Source organism: Vicugna pacos, chromosome 14, assembly GCF_048564905.1.
Source record: "Vicugna pacos chromosome 14, VicPac4, whole genome shotgun sequence".
In the NCBI taxonomy this organism is placed as follows: domain Eukaryota; kingdom Metazoa; phylum Chordata; class Mammalia; order Artiodactyla; family Camelidae; genus Vicugna; species Vicugna pacos.
The window spans coordinates 48,698,099-48,712,048 of NC_133000.1; the positions used below are offsets into that span (position 1 = coordinate 48,698,099).

At 37.3% G+C, this 13,950-nt stretch overlaps 1 long non-coding RNA gene across 1 annotated transcript in view; it reads left to right on the forward strand.

Moving 5' to 3' along the window:
• The window catches only part of LOC107034171 (uncharacterized), a 127,969-nt gene that overhangs the window by 107,537 nt on the left and 6,482 nt on the right, over positions 1 to 13,950 (forward strand). Inside the window, exon 5 of the long non-coding RNA XR_012080060.1 lies at positions 13,533 to 13,801. This is a non-coding gene — a long non-coding RNA (uncharacterized lncRNA). The remainder of the gene's footprint in view (positions 1 to 13,532; positions 13,802 to 13,950) is intronic.

A 13,950-nucleotide genomic window follows, 5' to 3' on the forward strand; every position in this document is an offset into this window, starting at 1 on the left:
TGGTTGAAAGGGTACTTGCATCTAACCCAAGTTCTGACTCTTTCTTAAAGTCTTGGCCCAAGTGCTTGGCTGACCTTCTCTGCTTTAAATCCAGTGGAATAGCACCTGATGTAATACTTTTGTGGAAGAGTACATTACATTATAGACCGAGTGAATTCTTTATGTGTGTGTATGGGCAGATAGTATACATTTCAGTGTACTAAAAATGAGCTTGACTCTGCAAAATATCACCTTATATTTTGGCACTTTTACTACTTGTTTCCCACAACTATACCATTTTAGTAATGGTGTATGAATGCTATTTTGTGTGCTATAATATTTCGCAACTTTTGTCCTTATGTCTTTGTACTTCTTTTTTTTTTTTTCCTGGGAAAGTAGAGGAAAATGTTACAATATTCTTTATAGAATAGAAGATAGGGACTTTAATCACTGAGATGATGTAATTACCATTTTTCTATTGATGTGAATTTTAGGCCAGGATGGTTTAGAAGATACAGTAAATCATTCATAAACATCATTTAGTCTGCCAGTCCCTGTGTGTTCATAGGAATAAAATGTTACTCCGGTGCTTGAGGAAACCATAGTTTACAAGAAAAAGAGGATGCACAGAGAGAATTAGCACTCTGTGGGAGCAAGGCTCAGACTAGAAAATTAAATAATGGTGCTCCGCATTTTGTTAGTAGATGACATTCAGACTTTAAACATACAGGCAAGGATACTTCCTTGGAAGCTAGAGGTAAATGTCACTTGCTTAAGTTCATATTTGGAACAAAAGAAGTTGACAATTATAATACATATTGAAATAAAATTTCTAATTTAAAAAATCTTTAAATTGATTACATATTTTTTCTTAATGTCATATTAAAAGATTTGGTGATATTAATGAATAGAACATTAAAACTAGTATTTCAGAGATTAGAAAAGAAGTAAAAGCAATTAAAATATGTTTTTTGATTTTGGGGATTTTTGTTTGTAAAATACCTTCGGGTGTTTATACCCCCCAAAAAGTGTGGAGGACATAGGTCAGTGGAGAAAGAAAAATAACAAGATAGTTCTTCCTTTTTTTCTCTTTTTGAGGGGAGGAAGGTAATAAGGTTTATTTGTTCATTCATTCATTCATTCATTTATTTATTATTATAATTTTTAATGGAGGTACTGGGGATTGAACCCAGGACCTCATGCATGCTAAGCCCACACCCTACCACCGAGCTATACCCTCCCCCCATTCTTACTCTTGATAAACAGACATCACAGGCAGATCCACAGCAATTAATTATAGTACAAAAATAATGTAAGTGATTACATCTCAGAGCTACATAAACAATCACCTAGAGTTGTATGGAGCTAATTACATTAAGAGTTATTGGGGAAAAGGGAAGACTAGGAGTCCTTCTTGAGTGACTCCTAGGAAATGCCCATTTTAATAAAAATTCTCCTTTAAACATATATTGTAGTCATGTACCTTTTTGATGGAGTCCTTCAGTAGAAAATATGATTAGATTTAGATTTGTGACAAGGCCCTGTGATCATCTCTTGCTTTTGTCTACCCAACCCTAGTTGACTTAGATTTTAACGATGGGAAAAATCTTATCATTTGATCAATGTTGAGTTGCAATTTCTTCATCTCACAGGATTAAAAATTACTCTGTGTGTATGTGGTTGAGATTGGGTTGGGGTCCCATTAATTGCAATTACAATGGCTGGAGCCAGGGCAGAAATGAGAATGTTTGCAAATCACAACCTTGGGTCATGAGATCTGCTTCCGCTTCTGCTCGTAGCTAAATCGTGTTTTATTGCACTTGGAAGTGTGCTTGGTGGTTCTGGGTGGACAATAATATTCAATGATGGTAATGCCAGTCTCACTGGGAAATGGCTAATTAGGTTTTAAAATTGTATATCTATGTGACACCAAAATTACTAAACCTATTGCTTTTTACTTGCCTGGATTTGTTATTTTGGCTAAAGTCTTTGTATTCAAACCCATGTTAAAAATTAGCCAACAATAAGGGCTGAAAAGAACTTTAAAGAAAATTTAAGCCAACTTTTTCATCTTGGAAATGATGATAATTGTGATGAACTGAAGAGGCCATGGAATAGTGTCCTGTGACTGTGAGTCACCCTGGAGCCCTGTTGTGACAAACAGAAGCAGGAATAGTAATGAAGCAGCATAGCTAAGTCTTTTATTTGACACGAACCCAGTAACATCAAATACCATTTTTTAGGAAGGGAAGTAGGCTAAGTCTTTTGAAATGTGGGTAACAGACTATTGCCTGGGTAAGCTAAGTCAAAGATTCTAAAAGTTTTAGCCTTAAAAAAAAAAAATTTTTTTTTGGTAACTGTGATTTCCAAGCAAAAAACAACTTTTGCTTTTAAAAATAACCTCAAAAAATAATGTCAATTGTTAGGTTGATCTTTTTCATTTCAGAAACTTAATTCTAAGGCAAGGCCCAGTGTTTAATATTGTATGTGCCTCAGTGAATTAAAGTCCTTGAAGGACAGTAAGACAGAGCATATGGCTGACATGCAGAGGGCAGCTGAGGCAGTACGAAATTCCTACTTGCAAGAAATGGTTTCAGCCTAAATCTTCCAGATTAGTTGTTTTATTTACTAGATTATAGTTCATGTTCCTTTTTGTTTTGACTGGGTCCACCCCAGTATGGAAGAACTGGAGAGTCTAAAACTCTGACCAATGATACAGTGCAGCTAGTCTGTTAACTCAGACAATGACAGGAGCCTGCAACTGTTAGTACCTGTGCCAGGCAAGGTGCACTTTATTTTTGCTGTAGCAAAATCCTGTGAACTCTCGTCATATTGCATTATCCTGGTTAACATAGAACCATGCTTAGGCATCAGATTTTCCTTGGAAGTGGTTGTATAGTTGTAATTCTTAATTAACTTGGAGCTTTTATGTGTATGGTGTCAAAATATAGTGCATAATACTGTATATTGTTAAGAGAAAATTGACATGTTGGAAAGCGAATGCTAAATTAGCATTGTTTTAATTTTAAAACATGATTTTAAGTGTCATAAGGCATTTGTGCAAGTTTTGTGTAAGTGTTATACTTTTGCTTTTTAAAAGGGATCTGGGGTTATGGATCTGCTTCAGCAGCCTTTAGTTTTCCATATACTTACCTTTATACAACTGTCCCTCTGCTTGCCTCTTCATCCTTTTGGAACTTCCGCATTCTGGTGCGCTTGTGGCTGTACCACTTCTGCGTTTCTACGTTAGCAGTAATTGGATTCAAGTTGTGGTTTTGCAAGATATTTAGTTTGTCCTTTTTATTTATTTATTCATTTTTGTAAAATAAGGATAATAATATTTCCCTTGCAGATTTATTTTAATGATGTGCATAAATGTATGTAAAGTTTCTGCTGCTCAATAAGTGCTCAGGAAACTAACTAGAATGTATGTTCATCCAGGGAAATGTCTGTGGTTTCTCTTTGTTTCCCTTTGGAGTGGATATTCAAGAAATGTTGCCAAATAAGAAACTACTCAGATGCAAACACAAGAGTACATGCTGAAACTGGCTTATAAATGCAAGCCAGCTGGCTGCTCTAGACAAAGTCTTAGGAAGAAAGTCTTCTCCATTTGATTCACAAATACAGAATGGAATCGCCAGGCTTAACTGGCTTGTTTTTTTGAACTCTGCATTGCTGCGTAACTGTGACAGCATTAAGAAAAGGGTACAAGGGTAGAGTAGGCGGGGACCATTCGCAAAGCAGTGTTATAACCATCTCTGTGGAAGAGCCTACAGGCAAGTCCATGTAGGTATTGATACCCTTGGTATGGATGGTGTGACCTCAGGCTAACACAGCTGATAAGCGAGAAAGAGAAACCCTCTACCCAACTTGGCAGATGTGTTGTGTGTGTGTGTGTGACCTGAATCTGTTCTATAACATGACTCTCTCTCTGTCTCTCTGTCTCTCTCAAGTTTCACTTGAAACTTGGTTAGGTTTTCACTTGAAACTTGATTTTATACATATATATAAATAAAATCAGCATTTCCACACCCTTTTATGTTCTCCCTTATATCACAGGGCTGGAAGTCCGAGAGTCTTATTTTCCAGACTCCTTTGTTTTTGATGTTGTGGGTATAATTTACATTCTGTCAATGAAATGGACTCAAGCAAGATTCCGAAGGCAGAATTGAGGCTCAGTGAGCCCATATATGGAAAAAAATTCCTTTGCAATATAAATAATAATCTCCCTAATTTTTTGATTTTGTGTTTGAAACTGTGAAGAGAGGGTTTCTACCCCCCCTCCACTTAAAGCAAGAAATATCTGTTGGTTCAGCATTTGCTGCAAGGATTGAATCCTTTATTAGACAAAAAGGTGAATATCTTTTCTTTCCCTTTAACTTGCTTTTTGTGTGACATTGTTTGAGAGGCTGAACACAGTATTTTTAAACAAATGACAAGATGTCACCTTTGAGTGGCACAAATTTAGAAGCAATAGTAGAGTGTTTTATTATGATTTCTTTATAGTAGGAAACCCAAAAGTTATTTCTCTATGCGTTCGTCATGAAATCACATTGAGAGGAAACATTAAGACAGTGATTGGGAAGAAAGGCGAGTGTGAGGAGGGCAGGACTATAGTTTCAATCTAAGGAAACAGCACCAGACTCGTGAGAAGGGAACTATATGTATTACTGAGCAATGTGATAATTCTCCCATGTGAATAGTTCATCTCCAAGAAGCATTCACTCTGGCGAGCTATGAACAAGATCTGGCCTTTGATAAACACATCCACTGTAATAGCAGTTCCTGAGCTGAAAGGTTTGGATTCTTTCAAGGAGACATAAGTTCATGGCACTCAATCTCTGAAAATATGAAATAACTTCCTAGTGTGCTGCCTTGAAAACCATCAAATTATGCTAGAATCATCCTTTTACACATAAAAGGAGACATAGGATATTACTAACTAGTTCATCTCCCTCATTATTCCTAAAATGATTTAAGGCAAGAGGCTATATGATGTAATAGGACAATATTGCTTCTTGGCCTGATGTAAAGTGAGGAATTGCCCAAGATTAACCACTGTGGTGTCTTCCATATCACAACTTTTCTGAGAAAATATGGGGAGTCTGTCATTTAAAACTTCACTGCAATGGACCATATTACAGTAAAGTCTTAATAAAAAATACCTCCTGATGTGGGGTTTAAGATAGACTTAGATTCACCCTAGAATCCACCTAGTATTTGGATTGTTGTGATTCTGAAGCTTGCATATAACCACAGAATTGATGTAAACCCACTTCCCTGGAAAATTTGTCCTCTGTTCTTTTTACTGTCTTGGTGAATTTGGCAAATGGTTGTCACCTTTCAATGGCACAAATTTGGTAACAATAGGAAGATGTTTTATTACAGTCTCTATATTACATGAATTCTAAAACTGAGTTTGATGATTGGGAGGGAAGTTGGTTAAGAGGATAGTATGCTTTTCATCTACTGAAACAACCCCTAACTTGCAGGAAGGTGATTGTAGAATTACCGAATAACATGCAGTTTCTTCCTTGATTGAATAGGTTTTCACTTACAGTAAAAGGTGTCGGTTTTATCTTGCTGAGAATTTTTTCTAACCAATATTTTACAAGAAATGTTTCCTTTTACAAGAAATGTTTTTTAAAAAGAGTTTATAAGCAGCAGAATTCACAATAGCCAAAAAGATGGAAGCAACCCAAGTGTCCATAGACAGATGAATGGATGAAGGAAATGTGGTATATACATATAATGGACTATCATTCAGCTTAGGAAGGAATGAAATCCTGACACACACTACAACATAGATTAAAGTTGAGGAAGTGATGCTAAGTGAAATAAGACAGTCACAAAGGAACAAATATTGTATGATTCCACTTTTATGAGGTTATCTAGAATAGTTCAGTTCACAGAGGCAGAAAGTAGAATCATGATTTTAGGGGGCTGGGGGAGTTGGGGATGAGGAGTTAGTGTTTAATGGGTATAGAATTTCAGTTTGGGAAGATAAAACAGTTCTGGAGATGGATAGCAGTGAGGGTTGCATAAGAATGTGAATGCTAAAAGCCTCAGAACTGTGCATTTAAAAACCGTTAAAATGGCAACTTTATGTTATTTTGTCACAATTTAAAAAATGAATTTAAAAATTAAAAAAATAAGAGCTTAAAATGACTCTAGCTGCATCTTCATGTTCATCCCTTTTTGTAATTTAAGAGGGGAATGAGTTCCACTTCTCTGTGTATCTGCTCCTTTAAGACTGAATAAAATGTCACCAACAGTGTTTTGCCTCTTTTAAAAGTATCTCTTGGTAGGCCATTAGCTCTAAGATGTATCTGTATGGCTCTGAATTCAGATAAAATAAAGTTACATCTAGCATTTGTTTTACAATTACAAATATGGAAGGAAAAATTTAAAATATAATGCTATTGTTTTAGAAAATTGTCTTTTCAGAGATTGTGTACATGATGGTTTACATTAAAGATGTGATATTATCATATCTTTTTTATTATTAAACCTATTTAAAAATGCACATTTGGTTATCAAGTTAAAGTTACTTACAAAATATCTTCTTATTCGCTAAAGTGAACCCCCCCATTGATGATCTGCTTCTTGTTCCCTCATGAATATTTGACTGACTCTTACTGTTCTTTTACTTTTTTGAAGTAGGCTAATAGAAGACTTTAAAAATAGGCCAGTAGACCAGAGTAGCCTACTTACTTAAAGTAGGCTAATAATGCCTTCAGAAGTTGTTTATTCGTCTGTTTATTTTCTGATATAATAACCATCGTGAATACCTTTATGTGTCAAAGTTTCATGCCAGTAACACTAAAGTGAAAATGATTTTCACTTTAAGTAAGGTCACAATAATATATCAGGTGTTTTAAAATTCAGATTCTCATCCAAAAACTTGCTTGAGATTTATTTTAGGAGAGTTGCTTCCCCCCACTGGATGGTGGTAAAAGATAGATGAGAAGACATGACTCCAAGCACCTAGACATATTTTGACAGAATATAAAGCATCTTGAATTTCCCCCCTTAATTAGTCCCTTTTTACTGTGAGTCTATTGTTAAGTTTTGAAAGAACTTTTCCATAATTGCTTAATTCTTTTATGGATAAGATAATTTAAAACAAAACAATCACGACAAAGATTAATCAGTGACTTGCAGCATTGTGTTGAATTTAAAGGGGGAAGTATTTTTGATGCAAGCACAAACACACTTGGAAAAGTTTCAGGAAAGTTAGCACAGAAGTCATACAAGCCATGAGTAGGGCAAGGCAGGGACAGGTGAGTCAGAACTTTCATTGTTAAATACATCTTGGGCAGCAGTGACCCTGGCTCTGGATAGATTCCTAAGTTCTTTTTTCTACCCAAATCTATTGCAAAATGGAGAATTTTAAGTGCTCCCAGGAGGTAGTTATTTCAATGAGAGTGAATTTCATGGTGGAAAGTCCATGTAACTGAAGTCCGCTGAAAATCCTCAGATGTTTCCTCTTGAGTGGTTTGGATTTATTTTGGGTCAGTCTGAGTAAAAGTCAAGTGCTTTTTCACATGGGGAAAGTGAGCTCTTCTGAGGCACCTCTTATGAAAGCCAGAGATCATGGCAGGGCTGGGGCAGCTTCTCCATTCTTTATGGACCATTCCCAATCCAAACTCTTCTGGAAACTCAAAGACTTTGTTTTCACAGCTTCATTGGTGATAAATTTGGACCTGATCTGATGTGGGGCTGTTCATAGTTTTAACTGGTTCTACTGATTATAAATATTGGTGCATTTAGCTCTGGAAGTATTAGTGTTTGATTACAGATGCTACCCCAGATCCTGCCAGAATTATTCCCTAATGTGGTGTGTGTGCACATTAATCCAAAAATCAGAATATTGTCTGAATTCCCAAACACTTCTGGCTCAAAGGATTTCAGAAAAGGAATTTAGGTGAATATTACTAGATATATTTTTATTACTACTGCTAAGTAACGATAATCTTTTATGAAATGTATGAAATATTTACTTATTATATGCATGTTACATGCCAAGCACTGTGCTAGGTGCAAGATATATAATAGAGAGGAAAACATATATAGTCCCTCATTCTAGCTGGGGAGACATCACATGCTGTATAGTTACAGAGACCTATACATATGTATTATGTGTATATTTTATATGTAATTATATTATATCAGATATATAATTACATGTATATTTATATATAATTTTACATATATAAAATATAAATAAATACAAATATAGTTACATATAATTACATACAATATTGTCTATATTATCTTACTATTTGAAATATATCAATTATTTATTATAATATAGATAATATAGGTAACTATTATAAATAATCACCTGTACAGCTAAATAAATACCTATTGTGTTAAATAGTATTTAAAAAAAGAATGAAGTTAAGGAAAAACGGAGGGAAGATCTAGTTTAGACTGGTGAATCAAGAAAATATTTGAATGGAAATCTTCAGAGTTACTAAGAGTAGGCAGGTAAAGGAGACGGGAAAACACTCCATCTAGAAAAAAACAGGTTGTGCAAAGGTGCAGGGGTAGGAAAAATCTTGCAAATGTAAAGGGTGGAAGAATACCATGTACTTGGTGCATGGCAAGGGATAAGAATCTGAGATGAGCTGAAGTCCCAGAAGTAGGCAGAGGCTACATTATTTGAACAGACCGTGGAAAAGCCAAATTTTATCTTTGCTGATAGATCAGCAAGCTGATATGATCAAATTTTATTTTAAAATTATCATTCTAGTATATAATAAGAATTTTACAAATGAATTAAAGTTGCACAAAATTTGAAGGAAAAAAATCTCAGATGGCAGATGTTGGAGGTAAGACCAGAGTGAAGAAACAGAAAGAGATAGAGTCAAAATTTAATTTGGAGAGAAGACTGGCAGGGCTTAGTAATGGACTGGTCACAGAAGTTGAGGAAGAGATGCACTCTTTTCTGAGTGAATGGAGGTCTCATTTGCCAAAATTGAGAAGACTGGAAGAGAAGTATGTTGGCTTGGGCTGGGGTTAGGAGAGAGCCTGAGTTCTGTCCTGGACTTGTTAAGTTGGTGATGTCTGTAGGATATCCAAGTGGATGTGTCAAGTAGACATTTGGATACACAGATCTGGAGCTGAGCTATACATTTGGAGGCTATTAGTTTAGAAGTTGTAATATAGTTGAATTTAAAGCATAGACACATATGAGAATATTTAAAGAATGAAAATAGAGAAGAAGGTCCAAGACTGACCTTCAGCCTTGTTGAGGAATTTCCACATTTGAAAATCAGGTAGAAGAAGAAAAGGCAGCAATGGGGAGTGAGAAGTGGCCTACCTGGTGGGAGAGGAACTTGGTGGCCGTGGTATCAGAAAAGCCAGAGGAAAAGGCATTTCAAGAAGCAAGTCCTGAAGCATGTTGAATGCTGCAAAGAGGTAGGAGGGAAGGGGTATGAACAAGCTCCTTGCTGGTGACCACAAGGGTTACTGGTGGCCTCAGTGAGAGCCTTTCTGTTACTGGATTGTGGTAGGCCAGTCAGTGATGGGGTGGGGAGTTCTTTCAGAAGCAGAAACAGAGAGAGAGAGGAAGAGGCAGGGACAGAGATTATTTAAAAGGTAGGAGCTATGAGTGCATGTTTGAACAAGTAAAGTAGATGCAGAAGATGCCTGGGAGAGGAGGACTCCAAGGAATTGAGGCTACAATTTTTTCCATATCAGGGTACTGAGGGTTGTATATACTTCAGACAGTTTTAATCCTCACAGCACCACTTGGAATAAGCATCACAGTTGTAATGCCTTATTGCATCCCCAATAGCTAGGAAGTCCAACAGGAATGGCCCCAGGCTTACTCGTGTCTATTAGAAATATCCTTAAAGTACAAAGTAAAGTGAACTGTTCCTCTGCTGCTCCTCTTGCTTGCCTTCCAGTCACTGCTGAGTCTGCTCTCCACAGGGCTCAGGGCCTCACCCTCATTTCCACCTCGTCCTCTGTGCTCTCCCTCAGTCCTGACTTTATGTCACTGTGCTACTTTGCCTGCCTTGGTGAGTTCTCTTTGAAGTGTATTTTCCCATTCTTGGGAAGTGCCTGTAACACCCACAGAAGCTAATACTGATCACTTCTCATAGCACATCTTGGGTTTATTCACTTAATTATTAAGTGACTACTGTATGCTAGGTACTATACCATATGGTGGTGAACAAGCAGACATGGAGCTTATGTTCCAATGTGTGTGTGTGTGTGGGGGGGGTGCAAATGGTTGACAAGTGAACTGATAGTTTTTTTTTTTAAGATAGTTTCAGGTAATGATGAATTCTTTGAAGAAAATAAACCAGGAAAATGCGATGGAGAACTGAATATTTCCTTTAGATTGGAGTGTCAGGAAAGTTCTCAATATCGCGCTAAAAGAAAGACCCCTCTCCACTGAAGGTAAGGATGAAAGCAAAGAGAGCCCTCCTTGACCCACTGGATGGGATGAGAAGAGTCAAAGAAGTGAAGGGGAAAGGAACCTATTCCATCCACTTACTCCCATTGCACAGATAAAGGTCCAGGAGGCAGAGTTATCTAGGCTATTCAAGCACATTTGACTGAAAAGGGATAACATTCCAGTCTCTGTCTAGTTATTCTTTGAACACAAGCACAGTTTTAAGCCTACAATTGTCTCTGAAAAGCCTTGAACAAAGTAATCTACCTGGGTTTGCAAGTGAGGCTATTACCAAACTAAGTATCTTTTTTTTTTTGGTGGAAAAAAATAATACCATTTGTCTTTTATTTCTAATTCTGATCATATACCCACTTCTTCCCCATCAAGAGAAACTAAGTATCTTAAGGCTAAATGATGTACATGCAAAGGCACTGTGGATCATTGAAAGACAGTGGGCGATATCAAATCAAAATTTTCACGATCATACCATGTCATCATTATGAAATGTCATTTTTTTTTAGACCATTAGGTCTTAAAAGTCTGCCAAAGGTCACTTAGTCTCTCCCTTATTTTCTAGGAAGGAATGTGCCTAAATTTTCCCAGAAAGATGGGCGTTCCCTTCAGAGAAATAGATTGCTCAACCTTGCTCAGTGGCAGCCAACTCCAGAATCACAAAAATTAGGGCAGGATTATTTTTCATATCTTACCAAAAATTCTGCATAGAAATTCAAGGCTCTGCACAATGGTCTGCCCTTCACTGTGGCAGAAAAAGATCCAGAAATTGCTATTGCTTGATTGGTGTGACAGTCCCAAGACTGAGAAGATACCTGGGGTGTACCTTAGCATATAACTGTGGAGTGTGGCTTGGGAAAGTATGGAGAGGTACTTGTCCTGATTAGTCTTTTTCAACTTGTGTCTAGTGTAGGGGATTATAATCGAAATTGGCTATAGAAAACCAGGAAATAGACTATCTATTTTAAAGGAAAGCTAAGGGAATGGAATGATAATTAAGTGATTAGGAAATAAGATTTGTGAGGGAAAACTGAAGAAGATGGGAAATGATGATGAGAAGTCTGAAGGTATCAGGTCCAAGATGGGTGCTTGTTCCTCCTGTCTTCTGCTCATCCCTGGGCAGATCCTCAAGGTCCCTTGAAAATCCTCTGGAGTGCCTCAAGGAACCTCTCCGAGCCCCAGCTCCTACTCCCATTCTGAACCTCCTCCTTCAGGTTTTCCTCCTCCCTCTCCCCCCCATTTCTTCATGCCTGGTTTGTTTCTCCCTACCCAAGCCTTTAGTTGATTGTCTTATTAAGCTGTGCATTTTCTCGGTCTCTACCCTTTACGTAAGAACTATTTACCACTCACATCTAGTGATTAACTAAAGGAAGACCCTTCCTGTTGGCTTCTGGCACAGAACTTTGCTTACTAAATGTGTTTCTGAGTTGAATATTCACAGTAACTTTGCCAGGGCTATCTTACGTTAGTCTGGTGCTTCGTGAATGAGGGACAGAGAGAGGGAGAGAACAGTACATCTCTCTGTTCACCTCAGTTCCCAGCAACTTGATTTCCCATTCCAGCTCTCAGTGATGAAGATGTTTAGACTAACATTGATTTTCTCAGACTGTTGTATTAGTTGGGACAGGCCAACTGCTTTAAGACAGAACTTTAAAATTTCAAAGTTTAAAATTTGGATTAGTAATTCAAAATAAAGTTTTTTTTTGTCACTCATATTACAGCTTTAGCTTGGCTTGCTGGTTCCTGGGCAGCTTTCCTTCAAGCAGCAATGTAGGCTGTAGGTCCTTTTCTTGATTCTTAGACTTCTCCATTCCATGGGTACAAGGGGGAAAAAGAGAGAGTATTGTGTGTGTGAGTCCTGGAAGTCATATACGTTACTCTTCATATACTATTACTGTTCATTCTGTTCATCTTCCATTGACCAGCACCTAGTCGCAAGGCTACAAACAATTGCAATACTGGTTATGACATGTTGCCCCAAAGTGTACTTGGGAGGAAAGAAAAAAGAATTTGGTGAACAGCTACCTAGTCGTTGGCACAGATGCCACAAGTGAGTTCCTGTTTCTGTTAATCAAATGATTCTAAATAAAAGCAAAGAAAAAATATGACAGCCTCAAAGGGTATATACAAAGTCCTCAAAATTCTTACAGTTGGGAATCCATTACACTTTGATGTACTGAGTTATGGAAATGAAGTTAAATATATGAAATTATATGAGAGTTAAAATATACATGGTTGATATACCAGAACTGTGACTCTGCCAGTATATTACATGTTTCTCCTGGCAAAACAATGATCAGTATTACAGTGTACACTGAAGACAGTTCAGTCTCACTTTGCCATTTTTGCAAGATGTTTGACCCCTTCCCATTTCTCTCATTTTTTGTACTTTCAAAAGAGGAAAAACTCCTTTGTTTTATCTGCTTACATGTGTAATCATGAAAGAATGAATGGACAAATGAAAGAGAGAGAAAGAAAGAGAGAGGGGGGGAATTTTCAATAAGTACTAAGGGAAAATCATGCTTAGTACATAAATGCCCCCACACTTATTTATATGACCATTTTTGGTGCTGTTTTGTTAAACAATTGTTCTCATTAAATTTTGATATTTTTCTGCAAACTGTGAAAAAATAAATAGGCAGAATTTTATTTCAGTGTTTGTTTTGGCACCAAGCTTAATTCTTTTTATTTCCTTTTAGTTATACCAGATTATCCCTCTATCTCTCAGCATTCACTCCTAACACAAGAGTGCTACGGGCTTCTGGGTGGAGTACATATTGAAAATAATTAAAGTGCAAGCAATTTCACAAACACCATTACTTGGAGGAGGTTTGGGAAAAAGAACAGAGCCTGGAGAGAAAAAGTAGAAACATAGGTACAAACTAGATAAGACATCAGAGAACCCAACTTTTTCCTAAAACATCCAACTTCATAGAACTATCGTGATGGGAGCAATATGGCCTATTCAAATGGCATTATTGAGTGTGAAGATGGAAGAGACAGGAAGAATTCCAAGTAGAACAACAAGTGACCTGTACCGAGAGTCTGGCAGATTTGGTTTTGAAAATTCTGTCTGTATTCAAGAAACTAGAGCTTAATATCTTTCCATTGCCCTTCTTTCCTCTTGTAGAGAGCACCTCCAGTGTGAGAGATGCTGTGCCAGACGTGGCCCAGTCCATACATCCTACTGAGGAGTATCAGTTAATATCGTCCAGCAGTTCAAGAACCTTGACTGTCATTGAAGAAGAGGTTGAATAGCTTGTGCATTTAGAAGACATGGCCTGAGGCAGCACCGGCACCTGAACAAGGTGGGGTGCCATCCGTGAAAGCTCTGGGTCTTGCCTCTGGAGTGAAGGATTAAACTGCACTAGAGGCAAAGCACCCAGGAAAATGTGTTGGGTGAGTCCTATCCATTGCTTACCATCTATCTTTGCAATCTCATTCATCCAAGCAACCTTCATTGAATTACCAGTGTGCAAGACAGTCCAGGGCAACTGAGTGGTGCATGAGACACTACCTTGCTTTTTAGGACTGTACAGTAGCTATAA